The following is a 12,379-nucleotide window of genomic DNA, read 5'->3' on the forward strand; positions in this document are numbered from 1 at the left end:
CAGTGTATATCCACATTTCGCAGCAATGCAGGCTGCTATTCTCCCATGGAGACGATCGTAGAGATGCTGGATGTAGTCCTGTGGAATGGCTTGCCATGCCATTTCCACCTGGTGCCTCAGTTGGACCAGCGTTCGTGCTGGACGTGCAGACCGCGTGAGACGACGCTTCATCCAGTCCCAAACATGCTCAATGGGGGACAGATCCGGAGATCTTGCTGGCCAGGGTAGTTGACTTACACCTTCTAGAGCACGTTGGGTGGCACGGGATACATGCGGACGTGCATTGTCCTGTTGGAACAGCAAGTTCCCTTGCCGGTCTAGGAATGGTAGAACGATGGGTTCGATGACGGTTTGGATGTACCGTGCACTGTTCAGTGTCCCCTCGACGATCACCAGTGGTGTACGGCCAGTGTAGGAGATCGCTCCCCACACCATGATGCCGGGTGTTGGCCCTGTGTGCCTCAGTCGTATGCAGTCCTGATTGTGGCGCTCACCTGCACGGTGCCAAACACGCATACGACCATCATTAGCACCAAGGCAGAAGCGACTCTCATCGCTAAAGACGACACGTCTCCATTCGTCCCTCCATTCACGCCTGTCGCGACACCACTGGAGGCGGGCTGCATGATGTTTGGGCGTGAGCGGAAGACGGCCTAACGGTGTGCGGGACCGTAGCCCAGCTTCATGGAGACGGTTGCGAATGGTCCTCGCCGATACCCCAGGAGCAACAGTGTCCCTAATTTGCTGGGAAGTGGGGAAGTGACGGTGCGGTCCCCTACGGCACTGCGTAGGATCATACGGTCTTGGCGTGCATCCATGCGTCGCTGCGGTCCGGTCCCAGGTCGACGGGCACGTGCACCTTCCGCCGACCACTGGCGACAACATCGATGTACTGTGGAGACCTCACGCCCCACGTGTTGAGCAATTCAGCAGTACGTCCACCCGGCCTCCCGCATGCCCACTATACGCCCTCGCTCAAAGTCCGTCAACTGCACATACGGTTCACGTCCACACTGTCGCGGCATGCTACCAGTGTTAAAGACTGCGATGGAGCTCCGTATGCCATGGCAAACTGGCTGACACTGACGGCGGCGGTGCACAAATGCTGCACAGCTAGCGCCATTCGACGGCCAACACCGCGGTTCCTGGTGTGTCCGCTGTGCCGTGCGTGTGATCATTGCTTGTACAGCCCTCTCGCAGTGTCCGGAGCAAGTATGGTGGGTCTGACACACCGGTGTCAATGTGTTCTTTTTTCCATTTCCAGGAGTGTAGTTAAAGGCTACCCAGCCATTGACCTTCGTCTGTGCGAATGCGCACAGGTTGCCCAAACTCTTACGGGAATCGCCAAAACGTGCGTGAGTAATGAGTGGGTGGGCAAATGTCTTTAAGGTACAATACATATGTATAATTGTGGACAGTTGGGAATGTGAGTCTCACGGGAAGCGTGCAAGGGATAAGTCCCTGCAGTCACGCTATTCATCTGTGTCCTTGGTGGCTCAGATGGATAGAGCGTCTGCCATGTAAGCAGGAGATCCCGGGTTCAAGTCCCGGTCGGGGCACACATTTTCAGCTGTCCACATTGAGGTATATCAACAACACCTGTCGACAGCTGAGGTTTTCAGTTAGTCATCATTTATTCCAGGGAAAAGCTGTACGGTCATCAACAGTAACTGTTCTTTCGAGAACAAGTTACTGTCTTCGTATATATAGTTCAAGCTACCTCTCTACTGACCCACTCTTGAATGGAACACGCGAAAAAGGAGCACTTAAAGTTTTCTGTGCGAGCCCTAATTTCTTTTATTTTACAGTGATGGTCATTTCTCCCTATTTAGGTAGGTGCCAACAGAATGTATCTGAAACTGGAGGAGACAACTATTGATTGAAATTTCATGAGAAGCTCCAGTCACAATGAAAAATGCCTTTGTTTCAGTGATTGCCACTCCAATTCGTATATCATGTCTGTGGCACTACCTCCCCTATTTTGCGATAATACAAAAATGAGCTGCCCTCCTTTGAACTTTTTCAGTGTCATCCATCAGACTCTTCTGATGTGTATCCCACACCACACAGCCATACTCCAGGATAGGGTGGATAAGTGTGGTGTAAGCAGTCCTTTATTAGACCTTAAGCAACTTCTAAGTGGTCTGCCAATGAATCACAGTCTTTGGTTTGCTCTACCCACAACATTATCTATGTGGTCATTCCAATTTAGGTTATTTGTAATTGTAATCCCTAAGTATTTAGTTGAATTCACAGCCTTCAGATTTGTGTGACGTATCACGTAATCAAAATTTAGTGGATTTCTTTTAGTACTCACATGAATAATTTCACACTTTTCTTTATTCAGTATCGATTACCACTTTTTGTATCATACATATATCTTATCTAAATCATTTTGCAATTCGTTTTGGTCATCTGATGACTTTACAAGATGGGAAATGACTGCATCATCTACAAACAGTCTTAGAGGGCTACTCAGATTGTCTCCATGTCATTAATATAGATCAGGGCCTATAATACTTCCTTGGGGAACACTTCTGTTTTGCTCAGTGTCTTTTCATCTATTACTACAAACTGTGACCTTTCTGACATGAAATCATGAATCCAGTTCCACAACTAAGGCGATATTCCATGGGCACGCAGTTTGGTTAGAAGACGCTTGTGAGGAATGGTGTCGAAAGCCTTCTGGAAATCTAAAAATATGGAATCAATTTGATATCCCCTGTTGATAGCACTCATTACTTTATGAGTATAAAGAGCTACTTGTGTTTTTACAAGAATGATATTTTCTGAATCCGTGCTGACTATGTGTCCATAAATAATTTTCTTCGAGGTAATTCATAATGTACAAACACAGTACATGTTCCAGAACCCTACTGCAAATCAACGTTAGTGATATAGGCCTGTAATTCAGCAGATCACTCTTATTTCCCTTTTTGGCTTCCCCCCCCCCCCCCCCCCCCCACACACACACTCACACTCACATGCACTAGTAGCGGGATATGGCATACCTCTGTCTTGTGCAAAGTGGATGCACTGGCAACAGAGGAGATGCAGGCGGCCTGACAAGAGACACATCCATCAGATCTGGAATGGCAGCAGCTGGTGCCAACTAGGGAACTGGGCGCAGTGGAGAGGTGGTGGGGGGATGGGGGGGGGGGGGGGAAGAGGGTGGGACAATGTGCTGGATGGGCAGTGGAGCAATAGCACGGGAATACATAGGGATGCGGGCATGGCCGAGGGCAGTGGGCCCACACAGGGTCTGAGAACACCACCGGACAGGAGTGTGCCACTGCCATATCTGTGTCATCAGCAGGCAGTTCCCAGGGTGAATGAGACAGTGCTGGACCCACTGCCGATGACAGATGAGGCAGTGATGGTGAGGGGAGTAGAGGTGGCCCAACCAAAACAGCAGGCTTTGGTAATTGGCTCAAGGCACCTGGCACTGAAAACCTGGAATCACAGGGGGCTGCATTTGGAGGAGGCAGCCAATGGGATGGGGGTACCTACACAGTAGGTGATGATGGGCTCAAGGTAGAGGGCAGAGGGATGGGCTGCAGTGACAGGGACCACACCCACAAATCAGTAGTTTTTGGCACCTACCAAAGGTGCAACTGATGAAAACAGCGTGCCACCAACCTAACAGCAATACAAACTCGCAAAGATGGTATACCCTGTGGTGGACAACAGTGGTCAGTATCCAAATGGGCCAGTGACCAAACCCTTGTGCCCACAATGATGATCCTGGCTGGAAGTGGCCAAACAAATCCGACTATGGCAGGTGTGCACTGGCCACAGAACGTGGAGGAGCATGAATGGCTGTGGGCCATGAAGCAACTGCACTGGGCTCCACTTCCCCATAGGCAAGTAGCGATAGGTGCTCAGAAAATGGAGAAGGGTGTCGTCTGGTCAATAATCTCCAACAAACTTCTTCATTTGCAACTTTAACATATTCCGTCTCACCATTTCACTGAGAGGGGATCGGCAGAGCTGTAATATGATGAATACTGTGACTGGAACAAAAAAACTGAAATATGATATTGCAGTGCATGTGTTATTATGAATGCTTGTCCAAAGGAACAGGAATTATGGTGACTACAGCTGTCATGAAAATACATGAAATGTATTCTCAGTTGTGAATATGGACAAACATCAACTGCATAATGGAATGCAATAATGAAAATGTATGCTGGGCTGGCACTCGAACCTAAATTTCTTGCTTATTGCTAGTGGTCTCCTTATTATTTGGCTATCTGAGCATGACTCACGGCCAGACCCAAACTACCATTTGTCATCAACCAAGTATCTACAACCTGTACCCTTTCATCCATTATGTGTATTCTTGTACAGGGGAGACATTTTACTTGAAAGTCACGTGCCCAGTGCCAGCCGTGCCCATGTTATTCCAAATTATGATACAGTGCTCCTTCTGACATGCATGCATCTCTGAAAAAGCACTGTGGTAATTACAGCTGTAATGAAATACATGAAATGCATTTGCATTTGTGTATAATGGAAAGACAACAATGAAAATTTGTGCCAAACCAGGACTTGAACCCAGATTTCCCACTTATTGTGGGTAGTTGCCTTACCATTTGGCTATCTGACTATGACTCATGGGCAGACCCAAACTTCCATATGTAGTCACCCATGTGCCTACAACCTGTACTCCAACCATTACCCATACTCCCATACAGGGGAGACATTTTACTTGAAAGTTGCTTGCCTGGTTTCAGCAGATAAATACAATATTGCAGTGCCTATGTTATTTTGAATCATGATACAATGTTCATTTGGACATGCTTACATGTCTGAATGAAAAGGCACCGTGGTGACTATAGCCACCACAAAATAATTTCCACTGTCGTCATTCCATTGTACAGCTGATGGTTGTTCATGTTCACTATTACGAATACATTTAATGTATTTAACAAAGGCTGTAGTTGTTGCAGTGCCTGTTGCTTTGGACATGCATGCATATACAAAGGAACTTTGCATCATAAATTGGGATAACACAGACACTGCAATATCATAGTTATCCGCCAACAGCAGGCATGCAAGTCTGAACTGAAATGTCTCTTCCATCTGGGAAAATACACAGTGGACACCTGAGTACGGGTTGTAGATGTATGGTTGATGAAATATACAAAGTTGGTTCTGGCTGTAATTTGTGCCGAGATAGGCAAATGACAAGGCGACTGCTCACAATAAACGGGAAATGCGGGTTTGAGTCCCAGTCTGACACAAATTTCCTCTGTCATCATTTCATTACATAGCCATATTTGTTACTGTAAATACATTTCATTTAAACAATTGTGAGATGTGAGAAATGAACTGGGGCCTATTATTGGAAACTGAAATACAAGGCAACCCCTCAATAGCAAAAACCCTCAAAAACATAAAAATTGTGACCTCAGTCAACATCCACTCACTCCCGAGAATGTTCCCAGTTGGGAAAATGCATGCACAAGCAAAAGCCAATATGATTTCAAGAAGGGACCCTCAAAGTCTATATGAATGTGTTGCCATGGCTGGCACGAAGTGAGCCAGGGGATCAGAGATTCCTAGGAGCTGTTTGTTGTTGGGCACACTGCTCTCAAGCCATGACAAAACAGACAATTTTGCCATCAACCGCTTGTCAAAAACATGTCTTCTACCTAAGAGTTTAGAGTGCAAAACTCCCCAATGGTCCTGATGGTGAAGGTGAAGAGATATGCGCCATAACTTCTTGGGAATGATTACTCTCGGAAAGGGGTCTTCCACGGTCAACAGAAAAACACCATCAAAAACAGAGATGGGATGCCACAATGAAAAATAGTTGTGCAGAAAGTCTGAAGCCCGACCTAGTGGTTTGTCTGGCCAGCCCAATTGAACAGACTGTAGCACCTGGCACAGAACCAGGTCAGTAGTAATGGCAGCTGCTATGCGTGACCTCGTAATTGGGAAACTCTCAACCACAGCCTGTGTTTCAGTATCAAAATGGAAGCAAAGCAATTCTTCATGACCAAAGTCAGGATCAGGACCCCCAGGAAGGCAGGAAAAGGTGTCTGCATTGGCATGGTTAGATGCAGGTTGAAAATGGATTTCATTAATTGTAGCGAGACAAGAACAGTGCCCAACATTGTAGTCAGTGTGCTGCCTTTTCAGGCACGAGAGTGTGAGAGTTAAACAAGGAAACCAGTAGTTTGTGGCCAGTAATTAAGTGAAACTTGGAGCTATACAAAAAAATATGAAATTTCTTGAGAGCATAGACCATGGTAAGAGATACTTTTTCCACCTGAGAGTAATGCTACTGGGTTAGAATGAGAGATTTAGAGGTGCAAGAAACAAGTCATTCTCAGCTGATGAATATCAGTGTGCTAGGACTATGCTGAGGCCGTACTGTGAGGCATCAGTTGCCAAAACTATGTGCTGGTTCAGATAGAATGTGGCTAAACAGGGGCTGAGGATAGTTTTGATTTTAAAATTTGAAAAGCACATTCACAATTCAGGCTCCAACAAAAAGGTACATTCTTGCATAACAAGGCATGCAACAGGAGGGCCAATGCAGTTGCCCCTGGCCGGAATTTATGGTAGTAGGCTATCTTTACTAGGGAAGCGTAAAGCTCTTTCATAGACAAGCAGTGAGGTATAGATATAACAGTGGAGATGTCTTGAAGAGGGCAAACCCCATCCTGCAAGACCTTGAACTCCAAATAAACAATAGAAGATCAAAAAAACTGCGTTTTCATGAGGTTGCATGTCAAGCTTGCAGACTGCAAGATGAAAACAAAGTGCACAAATTTTTCAAGTGAGTGGCCATGGAGGAGCTGGTGACAACAATACCATCCAGATAATTAAGGCAATTTCTCTAAAAATTGTTGGAAAATAGGGGCACTAGCCAGGTCAGAAGGAAAGTGCTAATGTCGATAGAAACCAAAAGGAGTATTCAAAACCAGAACTCACCAAGAATCTTTGTCCACAGGAACCTGTAGATACACTGTAGACGAATCAATTTCAGAAGAGTAATGGCCATCTGATATTTTCATCAAAAGTTCCTCCTGGCATGGGAGAGGATACATATCTACTATTGGTAGCATGTTGACAGTGGTACTGAAATACCCACAGGGACAAAGTTACCCCCAACAGCCATTCACTAGCCATAATAGGTTGAACCACCCCTATAGATTGAAGTCTGTCCAATTCAGCTTTCACTTGATCCTTCAGAGTGACAGGAATAGGACACATGCAACAAAAATCAAGTCTGAGCCATGGATTTCAAATAAATACAAGCAGAAAAATTCTTAGGACACACAACATCTTCTGAAAACATGTCTGAAAACTCCTCACACATTATTTCCAACTGGGAATACGATACCTGATCATTCACAAGGTGAACTGCATCAGTGACACAAAGTCCAAATGTCTGACATGCGTCCATCCCAGACAAGTTCTCTCCAAATGTCTGACATGCATCCATCCCAGACAAGTTCTCAACACCAGCATCAACAACCACCAAAAATGTAATGGAATGAACCATTAATTTGTAAGAGGCAGTTGCTGTAACTTGTCCCAACAGGATAATGTTTAGCTTGTTACAACTGACCAGCTTCCATGCAACTGTTTCCAATGGCAGTTGGGCTAAACTCAAATACGTTTGAGAATTCAATAGTATCACTGCAGCACCTGTAGCCAGATCACTTGGTAAAAAGCACTTAATTCGATAAACAACTTGGGAGAAGTTGTAAGCATTGGAGTCACACATTTTATGTCCATGTCCATATCCTGAGTAACCTTTGGTGAGCAATACATGGAGGCAATGCGGCCTTTCTTCTGGCAAGCATTATAAGTAGCCCAGCACTTAGGGAATGCTGGACTAAACAGAAAGGACAAGAAAGAAACAAAGAATTCTAAATCTGGCGCTGTGGCGGTTGTAGCTGCTTGGGCCAGCCTTGTTCAACTCAGCGCTGGGCCCACATGTTTACCACCACCCCCGCCACTTCCTCATGAAAGATATGTGTTGTCCTAGTGGGCACATGTTGTGGCACTACTGCCACGTCAACCCACATTTCAATTTGGTCGTCTGCTGCCCGTGAAATTTCAAATGATTGTGCAATTTGCAAAAGTCTGCTAATGAGGGTGGGCGAGGGGGTCGGAGTGGGGGGGGGGGGGGGGGTGGATGGTTCACAGAGTACAGCCTTCTGGCACACTTCCTTGTCCAGAGCTAAACAGATAATTACAATGTGCACTACTGAGTCTGCATAAGAGGCATTATGGGCATCAGTAGTGAATTGACACTTATGGCTAAGGCCACGAAGTTTGGCTGCCCAGGCCTTTATGACTGGGTTGGTTTCTTGCAGCATTGGTAGAACTCAAATTATGCTGCTATGACATGCATTTTTTTGTTATAGTAATTGGACAATAAACTGCACATGCAATCAATAGCTAGAGTTGTCAGTTCTTGTAAAAGGGCAAAAGCTTCCTATTCCTCGGCTGAATCATCATATGCAGGAAAGCTGGATGGCTAGAGTGATGGCATGGTACCATGTCTGTTAATGGAAGCAAACATGATGACAGCCAAAGTAAGCTGTTCAATCTGGGCCAGTAGCATGATGTCAATAATAAATAAACCTGATGAAACCACACTTAAAGATTGCACATGCAGAAACCATTCCGAAATCATCACCAATTGTGTGGTAACCAAGTAATACACAAAAACGATCCAAGTGACACAAATATGGCTTTATTCATAACTCTGACAAAAACAGGAATAGCATCTTGGGACTCCACAAGACAGAACAACTGATGTGTATGATACAAACTTGGATAACATGGAGAGAGACAGTCAGAGCTGTTTCATGCATACATATATGGAATTCTTTGGCAGATGGAGCATACGCCTCCCACAGGCGGCCTCCAGCAGCCAGCCCATTGTGATACAGTTGGCAATTGATTCAAACACACAGGTGTAGCAACATCACTCTCGGCTCATCCACACTCATATGCACTAATAGCAGGATATAGCAGCTCCAGACATATTATATATTCTAAAATAGGAATGGATGTCAATTTATAAACTTCATGACATAATGTTAAATGTTTGTATGCAAAGTTTTTAGTAGTTCTGCTCACCTCATTGGCACCATCTAATGTATTAATTTAACCAAGTAATAAAAGTTATTGCTTTCAAAGAAAAATATAAAGTTGAAAATAAACACATTTGATAAATTTCTACTTATAAAAGTATGTTGCAATATTTGACTCTTAAAAGTAAATGTACTGTGTTGCAAACATGTCTTCCTAAGTTTCTTGCATGTTCAGCCTTCAGCAAATAACCATCTCACTCATACACTTGTTCAGAATAACATGGTGATTCTAAAGCCAGAGCACTGAGCAGACTTAGCTGTGCTCGTGGAACATGAATACATTGCAAGAGTGCAAATCTCGGCCACGCCTGGTGTAAGATCACTATTTTGGACAGTTGCTTTTTACTTTAGGCAAAAATCTTCTGCTGTTCTGCATTCCAAAGCCACAATGCATCTTTCTTCAAAAAAATTTAATGAAACTAGTGGGAACAATGTCCTTTGATGATTGGCAAAAACAGTCACAGAACCTGAGAAATGCCTTAACCCATTTCGTGTATGTTGCGTTGCAAAATTCATAACTACTTCTTTTGCAGGATCCAGTTCAATGGCCTTCGGCAATATTACAATCCGAGAAATTTCATTGTTTGTATGAAAATTCCAGTGGATCCAAACCTTTTACAGATTTCTGAAATTCTCTCAGAGTTTTAATATAAATGAATTATACTAGCAGTACCATAAACCTATTAATATATTAATACAATATGCTACACTACAGAAACAGCACTGTAGGAAGCTGCTAAGTATGTAGTTGGTTAAAGTGCAATGTTTTTAATAATGAAATCTACAGGCCACTTGCTTTAATTTTTTCTAATGTTCATAGATAGATGAATAGGCCACAAACTGTAAACCAAGACATTGTTCAAATAGAAAACAGATATAAAATTTTAAACACTTTTGTTTTATTATTTTTTACTGTAAGGGATCGAAGTTGTAATTCTCAAAGAAATGATTGACTCACCCTCTAAAAAATTACTAGAGTCTTGTGAAATATTGTTGTTACTTGAAAATTCTTGTGAAAAGCTTTTCATTGGTGTTGATCTTCACTGTTGGCTGCTGTTTTGTGGTTACAGCTCCCCAAATGTGCAATTCTGATTTATGGTTAGTTGGTAAAGTTTATCTGACTTGATGTCCCTTACCCTGATCTGACAATTATTTGAGATAATTTATTAATTTCAAGTAATTCCACTGTTGGATATTTTACTTATATTAAGCTTATCCATTGTGGATAAAGTTTCATTTTGACATAGTTAGATTATCACATAGTTTTATAGCTGCATAATTTAACAACTACTGACCTAAAGTTAGAAAATAGTGCATGTCTGCCCAAATCCTCTTTTGGTCTTGACACTCTTCCCCCCTTTTTACTCTTCCTCGCAGTCTGTCCATTCAGTTTTTTTATTGTTGTCAGTAATAATCAACAGCTCACCAGTCTACTGATAGCTGTCTCCCCCTCTAACAATATATGCCTACCTCCACATTCCCTGTCCTATGCCTCTTTCCCCTTCCATGCTACAAAATCCATTAGGCTACGTTCAGATGTAATACATGTTGATGGATTGTAATGCGTGATCGAGTTTGAAAAGAGTTCAGATGAAGAGTTCTAGAACATGTTAGTCCCTGTAGCTACTCACTCATAGTCTGTTTCATTTTCAGATATCTTGTGAGAGGGTGTTTGGTGGCAGAGCTACATTATTCACATATAACTGAAAAACTGACTATATCAAAGGTAATTTGTAAAGTATGCAAAGACATCTGAATGAAACTTAAAGCCAATATAATTCTAATCCAGATGAGGAAAAATGGATTGGACTATCTCACGGATTTCAAAAGTATGCAATGTTTCCTCATTGCACCAAAGCTCTTGATGATTAACAAGTCAGAACACAAAGTCCGGAACATTTAAGTTTCTTATACTTCACTTATTAACATTTTCTTTCCTAATACTGTTGGAACTATGTGTCTTGACTATTGCTTTATCTGGGTAGACATTTGCACTTATGGAAAAGACAACTGCTCTGGAATTTTTAGAGATAAGTTCTACATGAAAAACTCACTGAAAAATCTTTGGATGTACCAAAACAAAAAAACCATGACATGGCACTTTCTTATATGATTGTAGGTGATGAAGCATTTGGGGTGATGGAAAATTTGATGAAACTCTATGGTGGGAAGCAGGTGGCTTATGGAGAGAAGTTATTTAATAATTGGCTAATTTTAACATGTAGGTCTGTTGTGTGGACTTTTGGTATAGTGTCTAATAAGTAGAAAATACCACATTCTTCATTAGATATCAGTGTGGGTTGTGGCAAACACATTGTAAAAGTGATTGCAATACTTCACAACTACGTTTGAATGAGAGATGGCTTTAAACACAAGGACAACTTAAAAGGAAATCTCACAAGTATAAATACTACCCACAATGGACATCCCACATCATCAACTATTTTGTTAATTAAAGTAGACTTTAACATGCAAATCTTATGGTATGAACCAAAGTGTACTTGTTAATAACAAAGTTTTTCTCACAGAAGGTCAAAATCAATTCCTACCAAGCTCACCATTCCAAAATTGTATTTTTCTACAATACTGATGCAAAATACTGCCCTTTTTTCTACCCTGTACCTCAATGTCAGTATTCTTGCCTACAGTTTCATTTATTTTTCGCCATTCCCAACAAAGAAAAATGACAGAAACACACACAAAATACATCTGGTCATGAAAAAATTTACAGTCAACTGAACATCACACAGATGCATGCATTTTCTAGTTGCATGTCAAAATACTTTCATCTGCGTCTAGAGACTTTTTTCTGTGAATGCTGCATTAATGTGCACCCATGTGATCAGTTGTAAGTTGAATATTAAGATGTCTAAATGTGCATCAGATTTCCATCATTTGAAATTAGCCTTAGATGCCCCCCACCCTCCCTGCATGCATTCACACCTCTTAATAACAATTGGTTTTGTCACAGAGGTGGAGATATGAGATTTAGTGCCTTTGCTGGTGTGGATGGCTGTTTTCACTAAAACTGGAAGTAAATGAAAGCTGTTCTTTAAGTGTGCCAATGTTCTAAACTGTTCATCTGCACATGAATGGTGGCTTGCTCTTCTTTTCAGTACATTCAATCCATCCTGGAATATTCAATATTGTAATACATACATTAAATGTCTGAGTTGTCATCACAATCCTTTAGCAATAAGAACAACTTTTTATTTTGTTTGACTCACTGGCATTGATTATCATTTACACATGAC

At 42.5% G+C, this 12,379-nt stretch overlaps 1 non-coding gene across 1 annotated transcript; it reads left to right on the forward strand.

The window, feature by feature from the left end:
- Positions 1–1,485: 1,485 nt before the first annotated feature.
- Trnat-ugu (transfer RNA threonine (anticodon UGU)) lies at positions 1,486–1,559 on the forward strand. Its single transcript has one exon. It is a non-coding gene; the product is annotated as a tRNA-Thr (tRNA).
- Positions 1,560–12,379: the final 10,820 nt, after the last annotated feature.

This window comes from Schistocerca cancellata, chromosome 7 (genome assembly GCF_023864275.1).
Source record: "Schistocerca cancellata isolate TAMUIC-IGC-003103 chromosome 7, iqSchCanc2.1, whole genome shotgun sequence".
Taxonomy (NCBI): Eukaryota; Metazoa; Arthropoda; class Insecta; order Orthoptera; family Acrididae; genus Schistocerca; species Schistocerca cancellata.